Genomic DNA, 23,017 nt, shown 5'->3' with positions numbered 1-23,017 from the left:
TTATTTTCATACAAATAATTTTACATAAACTATGAAATATATTTCTGTTTGGCATGTGGTTGCGCTAATTGTTTGTATTAATGCTCTATGCTTGCATTCTTAATGGATTATTGATACATAACGACTGGTCAGAACCATCCATAATAGTTGAATGATATATTTATATCTCAATTTGAGACCTCATGGTTGAACAATTGTAGGAAGCAACAATGTAAGATGTTCTACAATATACTTTTGGTTTGCCAATTCAATTTAATTTCATAAATATGTTTCTAAAAGTGTGTGGTGTAGAAACATTGGTAACAATACACACACTTAATTTTGTGGTTTGCTATTTAATTTGATCAAACCTTGAGATTCTTGTTCTTATTTCTTATTGATAGCACTTTTCTTATGAATTGTTTTGAGAAAATCGCTAAATTAAAACCTCTTGGTTGATTAGATAAGACATATGGCATACTTCTTAAGCCAATTTTCCCTTGCTAAGTATGAGATGTTCAAGTATCCTCCATCTAAGTCGGTTGCTATTGCAATCTCAATGTGTCATCTATAAGTGTGCACCATGGAACAAATATCTTCAATTTTATGCACGTTACAATGAAGAGCAACTCAAGTAAGTAATTTCATATGGTGATGCATTTCTTTGGAAATAGGGCTTTTGCAACCTATTTTTTTATTTACCTATGTTTGTTTTCAATGTTCATGAAATGTTTGATGGCCAATTTCCACAAAAGTTCACACAACACATTACTAGGTATTTATACTAAGTTTTCAAGAAGATTAAGTTGTGTAGCGATTAAGCCACCTACCACCATACCTGAGTGATTATAGATTAGATTATATTTTTTTGGGTTTTGCATGTCATTTCGTTGATTATGATTTCTGATGCTTTATTACATATTTGAGTTTTGATCCTACCTCATTTGAGTAAAATTCAAATTTACACAATGGAGGTAGCTAATTTGTGTAGGTTGAGTCCTAACATAGTGTTTTCTTGAGTGTAATTGAAGTCTAATTATATTTTAATTATTGGGTTTGAAATTTTATAATTGAAGTCAAATTATATTTCAATTATTGGTCCAATTATATTTCAATTATTCAATAAAGAAAAACATAACATATGATAAAAAAAGACAGGACGTACATAAACAAAATTGCATAAAACTTTTAATTCTTGACTCCAACAAGTTTTGATGCATTTTCAAATATGGAATGACAACCATGATGTTGTTCACAATGTCATATTGCTTTTTTAACCTCTTCCATTAAAATCTAATAGTATTTCTCTATAGAATCTTAAAAAATCATCACTGAAGATCAAATTATGATTAATCCTCAATTCCCCCATATATCAAAAAGCAATGCCATGACTAGGTCGCATATGGAAAAATTACATCCCTGAAGAAAAATATCATATCTTATACAATATTTTGTCTCAAAAAAAAATCAAAACATGTTCACATAAACAACAACTACTCCATAGATAATGGATAATCTATACATGACACTACTGTTATCTACAAAAAAACCATATTCAGAATACACAACTAATAATTGCAACTATATCTCGTTGTCATCCACCCTTGTTTTCAACAATTTCTATTCACATGTCATTATTCTTTCACACTTTATGCCTTACGCGGTTTCCTTTGCAACATCTGTTGCAAATGCTAGTTGTAATTCCTATTGTGTTAAAGTAAACCTAAAAGAATCCATAATCGTTATGATCGCCATTATCGTGATTCCTACTATTCAAACGCGATGGCATCGAATTCTCAAGATGTGTGATGAATCCCATCTACCTCTACATACACTCGAGCTGGGAGACAACACATTTTTTTCCTGGAATCGTCGACATATGTACTAGAAAAGCATGTGAATAAAAGGTCTTCATCATTTTAGCAGAGTGTATTCTCACCACCATCTTCACCTGAAGAGCGATAAATATGCATGCGTAGAACATTCTCATATATTCGGCGATCAACATCGGGGTCCATTTGATAAGAGCAATAAAAACCAAATCAAAACGAGAAAGTAAAGAATTTGGAAGGCCAATATTCTTGTTCGGAGTAAGTGAGCAATTGTATTAGACAAATGAAATTATTAAGAGACTGTTAGAATGAAAGGTATTCAGAAAACACAGTGACCAGGGAATGCAAACAAATTATATACGATACCCATATCTCAACCAAGAATATCGAATATCAAGTGGAGAATGCTTTGCCATGTGCAAAAGAAGGGAGCCTATCTTGAAAATTCAATCCATTATGCAACTGCAGTAATGAAGGCTTAAGAATTAGGGAAAAAACTTACTGTGCCATATATAGGATTTGCAGCACCAACCACACTACAAAGTGCATTAAGTGATGCGTGAATGCCAGCATGAGCAATTGAAATTGTCTGTTGCTCCATAACCTCGTGGATGGACACACAATCTTGATCACTCATCTTATCAAATTCATCAATGCAAACAACACCATGGTCGGCCAAAACCATTGGTGCAACTTCTAACTGACATTCACTTGAATTTATTAGAACCAGTTAGCCAAGGACTTCAAATGATTCCTTCCACAACACAATTTATTTCAATTTAAACCACAAAAATTAAAAAAACTATTATCCATGTTAACATGTAGAGAGAAAGTATTACCCGTTTCTTGATAGTAAGTGACAACTGTTGTCAAACTTTTTAAAAAACAAATAGCATCATCATCCATAGTTTCATAGCACGACTTCCATAATAATTAAAATTCAAGCATCTCTGCCTCACCAGTTAATTCCAAAGTTGAATGTGATCATTTCCCTTCCAACTTTAGAGAAACACTACCACTAAAAGACACATTCATCAAAACTGCTAATAACCATAACACATACACTACATTCCACTATATTTTCACTTTTACTACGCTGCAAGCAACAAAAGATTTTTGACACTAATAAAATTATATTCCTACATTAATTTACAGACTGTCCAGTGTGAATGCTATCCTCAATGTGTGCACTAGAAGTAGCAGGGAAACAGAGAATCCAGAAAATCTTGCAATAGCACTAGACTTTGACAGATCAACGACCTTTACTGAATCAATCACAGGGCCACATAGAGAATTCCTATCTACAACCCTCTTATTATAATATAAGTTATCAAATGCAATGCGGGTTTGTTCGACCTTTGTCGTAAAGGTCACATTATTAGCCTCATAGATGTCATTTTCCGGAGGATTATTGTAGTGGAAACTATTCGACTGATCTCCGGCGAAAGCCATGACTGCCAACCGTTCCTAGCAGCCATCACTGGCATACCCAAAATAAAACTCATCGTAAATTTATTGTCGGGATCTGTCTCCACCATTTGTGAAATAATACCTTCTTTGGAGGAAAGAAACTGGATGGTTCACTTACCCTCAAGAACTTTGTAGTGATTAGAGTCGATATATCGGACCGCCTTGCTGGACTTTATGATCCATCCTGATAAAGATGATGCTTCCACGTTCAGATTTGTCGACAAAAGAACCTCCAATGTCTCATTGGCAAACATCCACGACCCCTCCTCGAAATATCCATTAACCACAACAGGGATCTTCTCCCAAACCAGGATTTTGGAAAATAACCTCGACATTGTCATCTTGTGCGTGAAAATCCCAGGCATAGGCATCCCACCGACCCAATCATATTATAAAAAGTATGCAAACCCATGTTGAGAGTTGACGGAGGCACAAAAACGTCGAGCGATTCCATCTGCGCGGTTCGGGCTGTGCTAAATGTGAAAGAATATGTGGATATTTTCTGAAGACTTATCTGTTGGCTGATCTGGGCCTCATTACCCAGCCTCACGACATGATTACAATTAGGAAAAACAAGGTACATGCTTCCCTCCCAATGAAAATATAATTCCAACTGCAGCGCATTTAATTCAACAAAACCGCCATGAGCTCATCGCACCGCTTTTCAGAGAGCTGTGGTATTCTCAGGAGGGCACGTGATAAAACCTGCGCTGACGCGTGTCCACAGCGTTTTTTGAAAACCACTTTTTCCCGGAACGTAAATCTGAGCATCAGTCGTCCGATTAAAGGGTGGTGGATGTCCGTTGATTGAAGCCAAAGCTGCACACAGTTCAACACATGGAGCTTGCCTGAAGTTTTATGTTTGACTGCCAGTTCTCCACGTGAAGTAATTAATAGAATTGACTGCGGATAGTAAATGTTGGTAGAATTTTAAATTTTAATGTTTTTGTTATTATGCACGGAAGTATGGCATATGTATCATTATGTTTTGTTTTGTATATTGTATTGTATATAAAATGTAATGGAATGAAAAACGCATAGCAGTGCGAAAGAAAAAGGAACAGGGCAACGTAGAATCAATTTTTTTTGGTGGAGAATGAAAACCTAATATGCGCAGCAGCATGAGGGTAATGTTGTTCATTGTATATGCAATGCAATGTGAAACATAAGCAGGTGCGCAAAGCTTTTTGTTGTTGCTCGTTGAACTCGCAATGTAAAGGAATGCGCATCAGCGCATATGTAAGTTTCTTTACACAGCGGTGTATTTATTTTTAAATAGAGATAGTGTTATATCCTGGTTTTGTTAAAAAAAAAATGTAACGGGATATTCAGCAGCGTAAATAAAATTTTATGCACAACACGCTGAGACAGTGTAAAGTTTTCATGACAGACAGAGTAATTTCTTTTGTGAACTCTGAAAGTTTTTCAGTTCTACTTGGAGAATCCCTCTGGAAGAGGAAGAAATTTGTATCAGGCAGTTTTTATTAATGAATACAAAGTTTGTTTTGTGGGTGTGAGAAACTCTGTCTGCCCAGCAAATAATTTTTGCTTCCCTGTGTTAAAGATCTTGTGGAAAACAGAGCATCATTCTCTGTTCTGTTCAGTTAATTTGTTTTGGAATTAAACAAAAAATTTCCAACAGTGGTATCAGAGCTTGTCCAGGCTCTTTGAAGGTGTCAAAGAAGCTGAAGGAAGGGTTTCTTGCTGCAGCAACTTCTCCAGCAGAGTGAAGACTCAGTAAAAAATCCAAGGTAATTCTTAAGTCAGTTTTTGTGTTGCTGTTGAAGACAATCAGTGTTTTTTAAATACACAGTCAAGTATTTTTAAGAGTGCAAGAATGGCTGGCTCCAGCACTAGCACTAGCATGGGTATCTTTAATACTCAGCTCCCACAGTTTAATGGGAAAAACTATGACTATTGGGCAATAACCATGAAGGCTTTGCTTGCCTCACAAGATTTATGGGAATTTTTTGATGATGGATTTGAAGAGCCAGCAGATGAAAATGAGTTTAAAAGGTTAGCTCAGGCAGAGAAAGATCTGTTGAAAAGCTATAAGAAGAAGGATTCGAAAGCCCTCGTATTTTTGTATCAAGCAGTGCATGAGAGTGTGTTTCCAAGGATAGCAGCAGCCAAGACATCCAAAGAAGCATGACAAACTCTCAAGACAACCTATCAAGGCATGGAGAAAGTAAAGACAGCAAAACTACAGTTGCTGAGGAGAGATTTTGAGAATCTATGCATGAAGGAGTTAGATAATATTGATTCATTCTTCACACATGTGATTGGTTTGGTCACACATATAAGGTCTCATGGAGAGATTCTTGAAGAAAGGAGGATTGTGGAGAAACTGTTGAGGGTCCTACCCTCAAAGTTCGATGTGATTGTCACCACCATAAAAGAGACAAAGGATCTCACAAACTTCACAGTTGATGAACTACATGCATCACTGATAACACATGAGCAGAGATTGAGTAGAAATGAAAACTCATCTCTAGAGCATGCCTTTAAGACCCAGATGTCCTTTGGAAGAGGAAGAGGTAAAGGCAGAGGAAATAAGAGAGGAAGAGACAGAAGCCAAAACAGAGGTGGAAGAAACAGTTCAGCAAATGCACAAGGAAGAGGCAACAATCCAAATCAAAACCAAGGCCAAGGCAGCAGCCAACAAAGTGGACAACATCACGCTCAAGGACAAAGGGATGAAAAATCCAATGTCCAATGTTATTATTGTAAAAAAAATGAGCATTATGCAAATGAATGTAGGAGGAAACAACATGATATGAACAATAGAACTAGTGCAAATTTCACTAGAGAAAATATCAACCAAAACAATTTGTTTTTAGCCTGTAATATTGCTGAAGAAAAGAGTGAAGATGTATGGTTTTTAAACTCCGGTTGCAGTAATCATATGACAAGAAACATAGCCCTGTTTTCTATGTTAGATCAGAATGTGAAGTCACAAGTCACACTAGGGACTGATAACAAAGTTTCTGTTATGGGAAAAGGAGAAGTAAAAGTTTTAACAAAGAAAGGTGAAAAGAAAACCATAGCAGATGTTTATTATGTTCCTGGAATGAAATGTAATCTCTTAAGTATTGGACAACTTGTTCAAAAAGGTTACAATGTTTACTTTGTGAATGATGTATGCACCATCATGGATAGGGCACCCAGCAAACAGTGTATTGCTGAAGTGAAGATGACAAGGAACATGATGTTCCCTCTCAGAATGAAGGCAGATTTGAAAAATAAAGAAGTAATAGCAGCAGTGACACAAGAGGCTTTCCAAAGCGAACCGAAAGATGAAAATTGGTTGTGGCACTTGAGATTTGGACATCTCAACTTTGGAGGTCTTAATTTGTTGAGTAGAAAAGGAATGGTAAGAGGATTACCATTGATAGAGAAATCAGACAACCTTTGTGAAGGTTGCATCTTGGAGAAACAACACAGAGAAAGTTTTCCATCAGGGAAAAGCATAAGGGCAAAAGCACCCTTAGAGATTGTCCACTCAGATTTATGTGGACCGATGCAAACTCCATCACTTGCAGGTAGCCACTACATATTAACATTCATTGATGATTTTACAAGAAAAAATTGGGTTTATTTCTTGAAGAACAAAAGTGAAGTGTTTGAAAGATTTTTCAATTTCAAGGCACTTGTGGAAAACCAAAGCGGGTTGCATATCAAAGTTCTGAGAACTGATAGAGGAGGTGAGTATATATCCAAGGAATTTCTACGGTTTTGTAGAGAAAATGGAATTCATAAGCAGTTTACAGCTAGGTACACCCTGCAGCAAAATGGAGTTGCTGAAAGGAAGAATAGGACAATCATGGATATAGCGAGGAGTATGTTAAAGGCAAAGCATTTTCCAAATGATTATTGGGCTGAAGCTGTACACTATGCAGCGTACATTTTGAATAGATGCCTTACAAAAGTAGTGATGAATAGAGTGCCGGAAGAAGCATGGAGTGGGAGAAAGCAAGGAGTCACCCACATGAAATTTTTTGGATGTGTGGCTTATGCACACATTCCAGATCAGCTAAGGAAGAAGTTGGACAACAAAGGGGAGAAATGTATTTTCATTGGATACAGTGAGGAATCCAAGGCTTACAGGTTGTATAACCCATCCACCAAGAAGCTCATTATGAGTAGAGATGTTCAGTTCATTGAGGAGGAAGCTTGGGATGGAAGCATAGAGAAATCAGTGAATGCTAAAAACTCTATGTCTCATGATGAAAATAATGAGGAGATGGCTGAAATACATCCCCAAACAGCAACACCAACACAAGGACAACAAGGGACACCCTTGAGGAGAAATGAAAATGCTTCTACAAGCACACTACAAGGAGGAAATTCAAGTGCTTCTTCAAGCACTTGTACACCAAATGAAAGAGGTAAGAAGTTTAGAAATTTAAGTGATATTTATGAGCAAGAGGCAGCAAATGAAGGTATGAATTCTTTGTTTGCATTATATTGTCATGTTGATGACCCTGTTCATTTCAAAGAGGAAATTAAGGATAAGAAATGGATAAAAGCTATGGATGAGGAGATCAATGCCATAGAAAGAAACAAGACATGGGATTTAGTTGAACTACCAAAAGAAAAAGAAGTCATTGGAGTTAAATGGGTTTACAAGACTAAGAGTAATGCTAAAGGAAAAATAGAAAGACACAAGGCAAGGCTGGTTGTCAAAGGATACAAGCAACAGTATGGGAGAGACTATGAGGAAACTTTTGCACCAGTTGCAAGAATGGAAATAGTGAGAGAAGTGTTGTCCATAGCAGCACAAAACAAGTGGAAAGTTTACCAAATGGACGTGAATTCAACATTTCTAAATGGAGTGTTAAAGGAAGAGGTTTACATTGAACAATCTCTAGGCTATGAAAAGAAAGGCCAAGAGCACAAAGTATGCAGATTGAAGAAAGCTCTTTATGGGCTGAAACAAGCACCAAGAGCATGGTACAGTAGGATAGATTCCTATCTACTGGAAAATGGATTTGAAAAGTGTGAGGGAGAATCCACCCTCTACATCAAAGAAAAGGATGGTAAAATTCTAATTGTTGTTTTATATGTTGACGATATTATTTTCACAGGCAATGATGTTTATCTTATTGAAAATTTCAAAACAGTCATGAAAGAAGAATTTGAAATGACTGACATGGGTTTGCTGAGATACTTCTTAGGAATAGAAGTAGAACAAAATGAAAATGGGATTTTTCTCACAAACGAAATATGTTAAGGAAGTGTTGGAAAGATTTAACATGCAGGAGAGCAAGGCAGCAATCACTCCACAATGATGGGATTAAAACTCAGCAAAGAGGACAGTAGCAAGGATTTTGATCCTAGTTTGTACAAGAGCATAGTTGACAGCCTCATGTATTTGACTGCAACTAGGCCGGATATAATGTATGCTGTTAGTTTGATTTCCAGATTCATGGAGAGGCCAAAAGAAGCACATTGGCAGGCAACAAAAAGAATTCTGAGGTATGTTAAAGGTACTAAAAGATTTGGCATTTTATATACTACTTCAGAATGTTCAAATTTAGTTGGATACACTGATAGTGATTGGGCTGGAAGTGTGGATGACCGGAAAAGCACATCCGGTTATGTTTTTCACATGGGTTCAGGAGCCGTCTCATGGGCTTCTAAAAAACAGCCTATTGTAGCATTGTCTACAGTAGAGGCAGAATATGTGGCATCTACAACAGCAACATGTCAAGTAGTTTGGATGAGAAGGATGTTAAGGAGCTTATGCCAAGAGCAAACAAAAGGAACTGTGATATTTTGTGACAATAGCTCAGCGATTGCACTATCCAAGAATGTTGTGTTTCATAAGAGAACGAAACACATCGACACAAAGTTTCACTACATCAGGGAATTGGTAAACAGTGGAGAAATTGTCTTAGAACATTACAAAACTCAGGAGTAGGTTGCTGATATTTTGACTAAGCCATTGGGGCAGAAAAGTTTTGAATTTTTGAGGAAATGTTTGGATATGACTGATAGCCCAGCAGTTGAAATTAAAGGGGAGTGTTGAAAATATAATTCCAACTGCCGCGCATTTAATTCAGCAAAACCGCCAGGAGCTCATCGCACCGCTTTTCAGCAAGCGGTGGTATTCTCCGGAGGGGACGCGATAAAACCCTGCGCTGACGCGTGTCCACAACATTTTTGAAAACCACTTTTTTCCCGGAACGTAAATCTCGTTTGGTTTGTCTGAGCGTCAGTCGTCCGATTGAAAGGATGGTGGATGTCCGTTGATTGAAGCCAAAGCTGCGCACAGTTCAACACATGGAGCTTGCGTGAAGTTTTATGTTTGACCGCCAGTTCTCCACGTGAAGTAATTAATAGAATTTACTGCGGATAGTAAATGTTGGTAGAATTTTAAATTTTAATGTTTTTTTTATTATGCACGGAAGTATGGCATATGTATCATTATGTTTTGTTTTGTATATTGTATTGTATATGAAATGTAATGCAATGAAAAACGCACAGCAGTGCGAAAGAAAAAGGAACAGGGCAGCGTAGAATCAAATTTTTTTGGAGAATGAAAACCCAATATGCGCAGCAGCATGAGGGTAATGTTGTTCATTGTATATGCAATGCAATGTGAAACATACGCAGGTGTGTGAAGTTTTTTGTTGTTGCTCGTTGAACTGGCAATGTAAGGGAATGCGCAGCAGCGCATATGTAAGTTTCTTTACACAACAGTGTATTTATTTTTAAACAGAGACAGTGTTATATCCTGGTTTTGTTAAAAAAATGTAATGGGATATTCAGCAGCGTAAATAAAATTTTATGCACAGCAAGCTGAGACAGTGTAAAGTTTTCATGAGAGACAGAGTAATTTCTTTTGTGAACTCTGAAAGTTTTTCAGTTCTACTTGGAGAATCCCTCTGTAAGAGGAAGAAATTTGTATCAGGCAGTTTTTATTAATGAATACAAAGTTTGTTTTGTGGGTGTGAGAAACTCTGTCTGCTCAGTAAATAATTTTTGCTTCCCTGTGTTAAAGATCCTGTGGAAAATAGAGCATCATTCTCTGTTCTGTTTGGTTAATTTGTTTTGGAATTAAACAGAAAATTCCCAACAATTTTCATATTCCACCGTGCCCTCTATATTCCACCCAGGCAACGAATCCAACGCGCTTTCCCTTGATGTTCTATTCTCGATCCCCACCTCTTCAAAGTTTCCATTTACCAGCAACGATGTTGCTATCAAACCTACACCAAAGGATCCTTGACCCGTGGTTGAAATTGCGAAAGGATCAGAGAGCAGAGGCAAGCCTGCTACAATGTTGATAGGTCTGAGACCATGTGAAATAAGTTGAATTGTCGACGAATTAGGTGGAGTCTCCATAGACCATAGAAACTCTCTCAATGAAGTGAACTGGGGACAGAGTAGGGTGATTCACAGCACAACACTTCTTTTCATAAGAACAACACAACACTTCAAGTCCTCCATTCTCTGTTACTTTGGGCCACTAAATTATTCACCTTGAAATCTACAAATCCGAATGACTCATTCTACATGCAAAGCCTTGACCAATTAATACACTTGTCCATCCAATGAGACGCGTGTTGATCACCTCATGACATTTTTCGGCCTTCTACAGTGAAATTATTGATGGTGATGTGTTGTGTTAGGTTCGAGTAGGTTTGGATATTTTCCTTATGCCTTTCATTCTGGCATGTATGTGTTTTGATATATGAACTCATTTGATTTTTTCCTGATCTCGTGGTTAATGTATGTGGGTTTGTTATATGACCGATTACATGTAGCTGAAGGATCGAAAGAATGATGTGTCATTTTGGTTTTCAGCCGGTTGGCTTTATGATGGTGTCGGTTCTGGTTTCGATTGTTGGGATGCTCTCCACATTGGGACCTAGTTTTGTTATACTTATAATGAACTCCAGTGCGCCTATAATATATTTTCTTAGAAATGTACCGAGCATGTATACATTTCCATATATATGGAAATAAAGTATTTTGAGTTGTTAAAATAAAAATAAAAATAAAAATATATGATCAGTAGTGTAGCTTATAAATTATAAAAAGAATGTGTCTCTATTTTTTAAGTTGTTAGATTCTTATAATTTATTTATTATTTAATAAAGGAAAAAAAACTTAATATTTATCTCATTTAAATTTAGAAAAAATATTAATCATTATTATGTGGAAATTATTTTATTATTGTTGGCAGTTTTATGGACATTGTGCAATATTTGTAGTTCATAATATTGAATACTATATATTTTAGAGGTTTTAGGTGTAGATTATTTGGAAATAGAGTGCACTATTAAAATAATGTTTTTTATGTGGTTGATTCTAATCTCAACTAATTATGTATGTTGTGTATGAGATTATGTTGGTACGCTTGAAGGTTATAGATTAGTGGATGGAATCAACCCTGTGCCAAACGAATACAAACTTATTCCAATTATTGATTCTACCAAATACAAAAGAAAATATAATACAAATTTGGGGAAATTGTTTAAAAGGAGTAGGAAAGTTATATCCATTTTTTTGACAATGAATATGTACTCAGGAGTAGAATTAAAAAATATTTACTCAGTAGTAGAATACAAAATATTTATTGTAGTAAAATAAAAAATGTTGTGTATATTTTTTAATTTATGAAATAAAATAATAAAATATTTATATGTTATGATACACATTGTCAGATCCTAAATATAGACATAGCCTAATTATTCTATGTTTTATTTTTTTCCATCATAATCTAATGATACAAACTTTGGCGAGATTGTAATTTTTTATTGTTTAAAATGCATTTTTCAATGCATAAATGCATTCAATGCCCTTAAAAACCCCAACAACACTTCGATTGTGTAAACTACAAATATCAATCTTGCGATTTCAACAAATCCTTGTCGGATTTCATCCAAATTAATTGGAAACTATTCCAGGAAAAGGACCAAAATGTAGAAGACTTAGACTATGCTTAAAATATATATTGTATAATGGCATATATTTCAACATTTCATATTAATGGTTTTCATTTTAGCTTAGCCTATAGAGAATATTAGATCAAAAAATGTATATTACAACATATATAACATTTATTTTTCTATTATTAGATGTATAGTGTTTGTCCAATCTTCAATTCATAATTAATCATGAATGAAAAAGTAGATCTATGCAAAAAGTTAATGGATGAGATTCAAAATAATATGGGGAAGTGACAAAGCTAAAACCTTAAATAAACAAAAAATATCGTTAAAAGAATTTAAATTACATTCATAGTTCAATGAAGAGTGTAATGCAATAAGATTGATATATTACAAAGAGAATAGCAAAGAGAATGCCACTTCATTTCATAAAATTATGAAGAAGTAAAAAGTATAAATGTAAATTTATGAGGTGATGCCACTTTATTTCATACAATTATGAAGAAGTACAAAGTATAAATGTAAACTTATGAGGTTAAGACAATGAGAAACGTTGAAGGTTGTTATGAAACCAACTCAAGAAAAAGATAGAAAAGATAGATCAATGCCTTAGAATTCAGCCTCTTCGAGGGGGCAACCTCCTTTACATTACATAAATGAACAATTCTTAGATGATACAAATGAAAAGACCTCCTTTCTATATATAAGAGTCTAAGGGGTCATAACATCATCAGAGCCGACATAACAATAATAATGTAAGGGCACAATAATAACAATAGTGGGCTTCTATGGAGCACAATAGTAACAATATGGGCTCTACATGGGTACAACAATATAATAAGTGGGTTGTACTAATAACAATAAGGGGTTACACTAGTAGTATAGGGGCCTAACATGCCCCTCTCCTTCAAAAAGCGTTGTCCTCAACGCTTGAGTAGTTCTTGATGCTTCTGTATAAAATTCTTGTCCTCCCATGTGGAATCTTCAGCAGGTAAATTCTTCCACTTGATGAGATACTCTAAAATTGATTGATTTCGTAGCTGTCGGGTTCTTGTTTTTGTGACTGCTCCAGGTTCCAATATGATTTTTCCTTCCTCTTCAACTTATGGCAATTTTGTTTGAATTGGGATCCTTTGCAACTTTTGAATAAGTGGCCATACTTCTTCGTCCTTCTTCCATTCATCCCTTGCTTCGTTTATCCAATCTGGTTGGATAATAGAAATAGCACAAAACAATGCTTCCACATCCTCATCCTTGAAGAGTCTTCCCATTCGGTAAGGTCGCCATTTTTTAAGTGCATGTAGTATTGCCAACATTTCCTTCTCATAAATAACTTGCTTGAGATGTAGCAGTAAAAATACCCAATCACCTACATCAAAACATTTTTCACTACGATGTTGATCTACCTGTTGTTTCGTCTGATTTTGCACTGAAGTGGCATTATCCTTTAAAAGTTGGAGAACTTGTTGTTGATGCTCGATGTGATCTTTCACTGCTTGAACCTTTTTCTTCTTGATATGTCCTTTTATCTCTAGAGGTTGAGGAGTGGTAATTTCTTCCAATCCTTTACAAGATATGGTCGGATTCATTTCTTGATGCTTGATGTGATCTTTCACTTCTTGAACATTTTTCTTCTTGATATGTCCTTCTATCTTGATAGTTTGAGGAGTGGTAATTTCGACCAATGAATTACAAGATATGGTTGGATTCATTTCTTCTTTCTCTGGGGTGGGGTCCTGGCGTATATATATATATATATATATATATATATATATAGATATATATATATATATATATATATATATATATATACAAATTCATGGTTGCACCACTTACAAGTATTTCATACAACCCATTTCACAATGATGCACACAAGCGAGAATCAAGAACCCTTGTGTATGTTTTCTTACCTCACTATTGTTTATCTATGTGCTTCAACTTTGGGCTAACAATTTCTTCAACTCCTCTGATCACTCTTGATGGTAAGCACTTAAATGCAAGTCAGACACCTGCACCACCCAAACCACATCACTATTACCATCGCTCACTCACCTTCCACATAAAAAAACATCTCCCTTGACACAACCCCCTTTGATTGCAAGGACTGGAGTGGTTCATGAGGTGTAGAGGTTAGAAAGTTATTTCCCTTCAGTGTGGCATTGTGCACCCCATAAGGTGACATCAATGATGTAGCTTGAAATGTCGCACAAAGAGATAGTTTCTTTCCACATTCCCTACTCCTCCTTTTAGCGTTCCTTTGCACCTCTCGGTGCCATTTCTAGTTAATAGTATATTATAGAATTAAGAATTTATATTTATGATTTATTTTAAGTTATCTAAGTACAAAGGACAAATGCATCAAGATTACGATGGAGCTCCAGGTAACTCCTCGGTCGGAACCTGATACAGACTAGGGTTTGGAATACTTTATTCCCTGCAGAACCTGCACTCCTGCCCACGTCTGACCATCCTTAATGGTACAAACTCATTCGCTTCCCCGTTGTCATTACCCTCCTCGCGCTCGTGAACTACTTCCTGGTCCCGTTTACCCTCCACAGGCAGTGCAGTTACGAAGACAGTGGATCACGGTTTCTGGTGGCAACTGGCACATCATTTTCAGACGGTTAGCCATGGAGCTCGAACAAGTTGATTGCTCTGAGGACCCATATGCCAATGTCTCCATCTGGACTTTTCTCCCTCGATTTCAGAAGGGATGTTCCCCTCAAAATAATGGCATGCCGGATGTCCTTGTGCCCTTGCCATCGCTTTCGGGTCCCTTCTGTCTGGTCGTTTCCCTACATGTAGACCCCCTCCCCTGGCTGGTTTCCGCTACTCCCCCCCCATCGTCGACATCCCTATAGTTCATGGCTAGCTGCATAGGACCTGACCACCCCATTGACCCCTTGGGTTACTCATCTCACCCTTAGTTTAATGTTTCTCATTATCCTACAACTGCCCTGGTAGGAGGACCCTCGGTACTACCTCAAGGACCCCCTTTTCCTCATCATTCGACACCTCCCTCCTCGGGTTGTTTTGCAGGCTTTCCTTCAGAACTGGAAGCGCACCCCTCAATGCTTGGACCGGAATTACAGAATCCCCCTTAGCGGGCACATCAGGCTGAAGAATTTGGCAAGGGTCATAGGCCAAGGAAAAAGGCGAAGTGTGTTAAGGCCAGGTCCCAGAATATTGCTCTGCGTTTGGGCAAGGACATCCAGTGGGGTGAAGCCATGGAAACTGCTGATAGGGTTTTGGTGGGTAGGGTTCGTGGGTGGAACTACACCATGGCTAGGCTCAAGCAATGGACTGCAGAGATTTGGGGACACTACATGACTGAACTGCCTTTTGTTCAAACCTTCATGTGGGGATGGTTTGCGCTGTGCTTTGCTAGAGACGAATATACCACCTGGGTATTATCCAGTTTCTGGCACATTGAGCAAACCCCTGTGCTTCTCAAAAGATGGAACCCCCTCTTCGACCCTGAGAGGGAGTAGCTATGCACAGGACCATTGTGGATCAGATTACCAGGTTTTCCTCTTCACTTCTGGTCATAGGACATTTTCAGGTGCATCGGGAATGCTCTGGGAACCTATTTGGAACACGACAATTTATACCTATCCTTGGGCATCATGACGTATGCAAGGATTCTGGTTTATCTTGATATTAGGGAGGGATTGGAAGAGCAAATTACGCTGCACTAGAAACATTACACTCGAGTACAAATTCTTGATTATGAAGGGGTCCCCTTCAGGTGCAGGAGATGCCACAAGGTCAGACATTTATTTAAGGATTTCCCTTTGAATGGGACAACCAAAGCAGTGGACCAGGTGAAGATGATCCCATCCAAAGCTACCAGGGCACCTAAGAAAAGAGCCAGATCTGAAGTAGTAGCGACAAAGATGGCCTCAGCGAATATGAAGAAGCGCAGAAATGCTCCCATTCAGCCACCCTCTCCTCCTATGAGTAGGGCCCGGGCAACTGCAGTGGCTATGCTTTCTTCGGGTATGCCTTTTTCTACTCCTTGCACTTTGAATTTCGCTTCTTCGTCTTGTATTTCTACACCTTCCATTGTTGGTCATCATGGTGATACATCTACTTGCCCGACTCCTCGTTCCTTGGCCTGCACTATGCAGCCTCCCCCCCAACATTCTCATGTACCACCCCATCCTTCTCGGAGGCGAACACCCCTGCCCAATCTTGTAACTCTGAGATGGGGTCTCACTCTCATAATTACTAGCTCAGATCGCTATCTCGATCACAACCACTTGATTCTTGCGGCATTGGTATCATACCCCCTCCCATCCTTTCGCAACCTCCTCGGGGTAGACCCTCCTTCGTTTCTAAAGCCAAACACCAGGCGGGTGTGGCGGTCATCTCAACCCGCCAATTACCTATTGACCAGGTTCTTAGAGCATAGAACACCCTAGTGTCATCTCCCTCATGAAGGTTCTCTCCTTCAACTATTGTGGGTTTGCTAGTACTGATAAAAAACTGTAATTTCAAAGGCTTCTTAGCACCGAGCAGGTAGATATCATTCTCCTTCAAGAGACCTTGAGTTTAGCAGATGCCGCCACTCACCTCCTTGAATCCATGCTTTTCAGCTGGTTCTTTCATGCCCTTGATGTAAACGGGAGATCAAGAGGAATAGCGATGGAGTTCAATACTAGGATTATCAAGTTAAGTAACATTTGGGGGGTATCAGGTCATATTGGGGTAGACATCTACTCATCTGAATTAGGCACAGATATCAAACTTATTAATGCATATGGTCCATGCCAAAATTAGGGATCCTACTGGGAGAAATAACTAATCTCTAATCTTCTGCAAGTGGATAACCTTATACTAGGTGGAGATCTTAACTTCTCTATTGGATATTCAGAATCATGGGGTCATCATGCTCAGATTGATAGGGATCATCTGACTTCTTCGAAAATGTTTTGGAGGACTATAGCCTAATTGATATCCCATCTGCTAAATTACAACCCACTTGGAGGAACAGAAGGACTAGGGAGGATAAGCTAGCTAGAAGACTAGATCGCTTCCTCATTAAAGAGTGGCGGCTGGCTATGTGGTATAACTATAGGTAGTGGGTTGGTTCAGGTGGCCTGTCAGACCACTCGCTGATATACCTAGAAGTTAGAGGCGGTATGAGCAAGCTCAAAGCACCATTTAAGTTTAATTAAACATGGTTAAAATATGCTGACTATGTTAAACTTGTATCTGATTATTGGAAGTCCCATCCTCCCATGTGGGTGGGAACATAGCAGAAGGATTTGCCCACAATCTAAGAGAGCTGAAAAGACTATCCAATATTTGGGCACACAATAAGAGATTGATGGATGATCAAACCCTGAGAAGAATTGAAGCTGAGATTGTCGAGTTGGAAGATGAGCATGGAAGGGGATACACATCACCTGAACAAAAGGAGAAGCTCACAATCTTGCTTGCACAGAGAGGCAAAATCCTAAAAGAAAGGAGGAATCATGGAGGTTGTGAAGCAGAGCCATTTGGATTCTTGAAGGTGATGATAACACAAAATTATATCATAAGTTTGCTAATGGATGAAAAGCAATAAATACTATTTGGCATTTGAATAATGAACAAGGCATCAGAGTGAATTCCTTTCAACACTTAGCCTCCCTTGGCACATCTCACTTCAAGCAGATCTACAAAGCTCCCCCCAATGCAACATTGTCTGAAATCATCAGAGTGGCACAATTGTTTCCCCGGTACGTTGAACAGGAGGATGCTATGGACCTTAATAAGGCTGTCACTATGGGGGAGCTTGAAGCCACACTGAAATGGTTCAAGAGAGACAAGATTCCAGGACCAGATGGCTCGTGAGTTGAGTTCTACATTTCATTTTTCGAATTCCTTGGAGAAGACCTCCTCAAGGTAATTAAAGACTGTAGAATCTCTGGGCATATGTATAAGGCTTACAACACCACCTTCATTGCGCTCATCCCAAAATCTGACAACCCTGGCTCCTTTGACGACTTTCGTCCCATCTCCCTCTGTAATTGTATCTATAAGATCATTGCCAAAATCATTACTAATCTCCTCCTCCCCATCTTATCCTCACATATCTCCTTTGAACAATTTTCTTTCCTTCAGGACTGACAGATCCATAAAGCTGTAGGAACTGCATAAGTGGTGTTGCATTCCATTTAGACGAAGGAATTGAAAGGTATGATTCTTAAGGTAGATCTTTCCAAAGCTTTCGATCGTGCTAGTCGGTTATACATCAGAATGCTCTTAACCCATCTTGGTTTCCCCATAGAGTTTTTAAAATGGATCATGTGCTACATAACAAATATAAATTTCAGTTTCCTTATCAATGGATCAACATCCCCTTTTTTTCATTCAGAAAGAGGCCTCAAGCAGGGATGCCCACTCTCCCCTCTATTATTTTTGCTCATTATGGAGGGCCTTAGCAGACTCATCTTGGAAGAACACAGGACGGGAAGACTTCAGGGCATCAGGATTACAGATAGCTACATATTGACCCATCTACTCTTTGTAGATGATGTATTGATCTTCCTTAATGGAGGTATAGGGGATGGTTGATCTACAAAACATCATGGCTATATTTCAAACTGTTACTGGTATGGAGATCAACAACATAAAATTCACAATCATGGCTTCAGGCTACTCACCTCATGAAATTCAGTTAACCCTCCATACGTTCCCATTCACTCTACAACATTTGGATGATGGCCTTAGGTACCTGGGTTGTCGGCTAAAAACTCTCAAATACAATATTGCTGATTGGACATGGTTAATTTCTAAGCTTGAGAGAAGAATTAATAACTGGCACCACAAGTACCTCTCTAAAGCGGGATGACTGGTTCTTATTAAAGCTGTACTTGAAGATACACCTGTATATTTTATGTCCCTAACCTGGATCCCTAGGGGCATACTCTCTCGAATACAAAATATATGCTGCAGATTCCTTTGGAAGGGAAAACAGACTGGAAGAATTTTTGCCTAGGCTAGATGGGAGTTACTAGCACTACCAAAGAAATGGGGAGGATGGGGAATTAAAAGATTGGACCACTTCTCTACTACACTGACTGCCAAGTTGGGATAGTAGCTAGTTACTACAAGTAGCTTATGGAAAAGGGTGGCATACTCAAAATATATATTCCCCCACAACATGATGGACTGGATCCAATGACCCAACTAGAATAAGTATGGGATATCCATCATTTGGAAAGAAGTAATAAACTCCCTGCTCCTCATTTGAGATGGGATCACATGGAAAATACAGTCTGGCTCATCGGTGCGCATTGGTTTAGATCCCTGGATTGGCAGTGAAAACTCACATAGGCTCCCTCAGGAATTGACCCTTCTACTCAACAATTCCAGTATCACTCACATTAACCACATTGCGGATCCAAAGCACACTTCTATATTTCATCAGGCATGGAAGACCGCTCATCGCCTACATCTCCCACAGATTTGGCATCACCATTGGGGCGAATACATTGCTACTTTGACTGAATCACATATTAGGATTACAGAGGGGGAAGATGAGATTATATGGGCCCATGCAAAAAACGGTATATACTCTCTAAAGGAAGGATACCTTGTATCTTTACTAGCCATTGACCACCGATTGTTGAACATTGGTGGAAACATCTGTGGAAACTTAAGGTGCCTCCCAGAACGAGACTGTTTATGTGGATAGTGCTCAAGAACAAGGCCCCCATGGGGGACAAATTGCATAAGTGAGCCTTTCACAGACCATCTTGGTGCTGTATTTGCAAGAATATCACTAAAACTATTAATCACCTCTTCCTAAATTTCCCGATCACTATGGACCTATGGAATACCACCCTTCGGGCCATAAATATCCACTGTTGATGGTAGGGTACATCGATATTGGATGCATGGATATCTTGGTGGACATCAACTGCTCCGAATAAGGCCAAAAACCTTCCCCTTCTTTTTTGTTGGACTATTTGGATAGCACGAAACCAATATATATTCCAAAACACCATCCCTTATTTTCCCACTATCTCTGCCCACATATTGGCCACCTATAACTCCATCCCTGATGATGATGCTTCTCCCCCCTCTAGGAACATTGTTCTTGAGGCCATCAACCGAGACTACCCCTGGGCTTATTTCGATGGATCTTCTCAGGATGAAGGGTGTTGGGGGGGGGGTATACTATACCTCTCTGAATCTCATTACTTTAAAATTCAAATGGGCCTGGGAAGGGGTACCAATAATTATGTTGAGATGATCACCCTCAGACATCTCCTTCACTTCTCTATGGAGAAACATTGTAGAAATATCCAAATCTTTGGGGACTCCAAGAATGTTCTCAACTAGATAAACAATACATCTAATTTTCATGCATATTTTCTAAGACCCATTTTGGAAGAGGCACACAGATTCATTGCACATTTTGATCACTTTGTTTGTCACCATATCTACAAGGAATGCAACCAGATTTCTGATTAGCTATCCAAGGAAGCTACGAACCAACTTCGTGATAGATGGATGATTTAGGAGTAGAGGGATGGTGAACACTATTAGTACTACCATCACCCATACATGGACTACATAGCATAACTGGCCCAGAGGGGCCTGATTTTCATGTTTATATTTTTTCATAATTTATCAGTACATATGTATATTTTAATCATACCAGCTGCATATATAAGGCAAACAACTGTACTCCTTGCGAGGAGTTTTTTTTTGGATCTTTCGAAATTACAGAAGAAACGTTTTCCCTGCATGGAGAATCATAGAACATTTTTGATACATACCTTTTGATAGGCGAACAACCTCACTATATAGCATATGCCACACTACATCTACAATATGTAATTTTCTTATATCAATGAAAATTATGATTTTTCCTTGGGGAAAAAAGGGACAAATGCATCGGTTGTTCAATGATAATAACTTTCTATTGAAAAGCTCATTTTTATTTATAGTCACATCAATATAATTTTTTTATTAATTTTATTTTGGTACAACTTTTCAATTGAATTTAACCATGGTTACATGGATTGTGGTGCAAAAAGTGAATTGAAAATTTATAAATATTATTTTATTTGTTTAGCTATTATTTCTTTAGGAGGCCCATTTTAGACCTCAAAATTCCCCTAATAAACTTGTAGTGGAAATAAACTGGGAACTTCTCTTCAGGAGTCCAATTCCAATATAATTTTGGGAATGCATACTATGCATAGATTCCATTCAGGGGAAATGCAGACATGTAAAATTATGGTGCTTGGTTCGCCAATAAAGTTTCTTTGACTTGCCCCACCTAACGCTGCAATTCATATGATAATATATCTGCCCAATTGAAAGCTCTACCACATGTCACCACCAGATTGAACATATATATCCAATTCTCTTTGAACACCTTAACATTAATATGCCCAAATATTCGACAATACATAACTATCAAATACTGATACACGTGTGTTGAGCCTCAAACCTGCACCTTCCTATACACCCTCTCAGCCTTCTTTTTCCACTTACTTCATCCACCTAGTTGTTAAATCATTGCATTATAGTCTAAAAAGAGCTTTTTATATGGTTTTCTGACTATGCTTATGACTGTTGTTTGGTTTAGTTTTTTGTTCATGCAGCTGCAGAAACTTGTCAGTTTCCGCAGCCAGCACAGGTTTCCGCAACCAGCACAGGATTCCGTAGCTATTTTGTTAAAAGCTATGCTATATGTGTCCTATGAAGAAACGAGCCACATGGGCAAGCTCCAGGTGACGGATATGTTACACTAAAATTTGTCACCATGACTATTTGCAGTTAGTATGGCTCCATCAACTGTCATACTATCCTCCTTGGCAAGCCTCATACCTCTGCTCTCCATGTCAAACTCCAAGAAAGAGAGAAAGTCATTAAAAATCTATATATCTCTGGGTACGCAGTTTCTCTTAGCCTTACCTGCGTGTACGCACTCCAAGTTCACAATACCTGCGTACTTGTATGCTCTGTATATAAAGCAATGGGTGCGTACTCCTGTAAAGGTCAAAAGGCGCAAGTTTCACTCCAAAAAGGTTACTTGTGGTCATTTCTAGAGCCTTCTAGAAGCTTGTTTGACGTGTATGAAGCGCCTCCAGATGGTTCATGTATCCCTACCAAAGAGGAACTTATCCCATCAAGAGGGGAGCTATCCCATCCAAAGAGGGGCTTATCCCATTGATGGTGGACCTGAATAACTTCCTCTAGAGCACTATAAATACAGGCATTGGGCCAAAGGGAGGGGAGGTTGAAAGCTGAACATTCCTAAGGGTAGATGCTGCTGGAATTAGGACTTCCTTGTAGAAGCTTGTGAGGAGAGATCACCATCTTTGCTTGTTTCATTTGGAAGTGGGTGAGATGATCAGAGTAAAGGAGGACTCTTGTGGACCCTGGGAGGGACTTGCACAACACCAAGGCTCAGGTTGTAATGGTTCCTTTTGTTACCTTTTAATACAAATTAGTCCATTCTTCTCAACAATTTGTTATTTATGAGTTGTTTCATATACTCCTTGGTCTATATGTTAAATATGTTTTGTTTTATGTGATATTCAGGTGCTATTTAATCGTTTGATTGTTAGTGAATGCAGGTTTCGAAGGGAAGGAGGAGCTCATCCGGATCAACGAAGCTGGATTGCTACAACAGCGTTGGATTACAGGTAGGATCTAAACACTTGATTTCTCATATTGTAAAAGCATATTTAGAGAAGGATTGCTCTCATTTGTCTTGTTTGTCATTAGAAAGTCTTAGACTTCTAGGGAGGTCAGTTGTGTCCGCACTAACGACTCTTTCCGTGTGACAGGATACATGGAACGTGTCCCTTCAAATCAGCCAAA

The 23,017-nt window shown here is 38.2% G+C and overlaps 1 pseudogene; it reads right to left on the bottom strand.

Annotated features, from left to right (window-relative positions):
* Nucleotides 1-2,960: 2,960 nt before the first annotated feature.
* Nucleotides 2,961-10,631, bottom strand: LOC149219598 (protein BIIDXI-like; annotated as a pseudogene).
* Nucleotides 10,632-23,017: the final 12,386 nt, after the last annotated feature.

The sequence above is a fragment of the Pinus tabuliformis genome, chromosome Q, assembly GCF_031772625.1.
Source record: "Pinus tabuliformis cultivar Carrire ecotype Pingquan chromosome Q, CPIR1, whole genome shotgun sequence".
Lineage (NCBI taxonomy): Eukaryota > Viridiplantae > Streptophyta > Pinopsida > Pinales > Pinaceae > Pinus > Pinus tabuliformis.
Note: the sequence above shows the minus strand (reverse complement) of the source record. Positions and strands in the feature narration are given on the sequence as shown.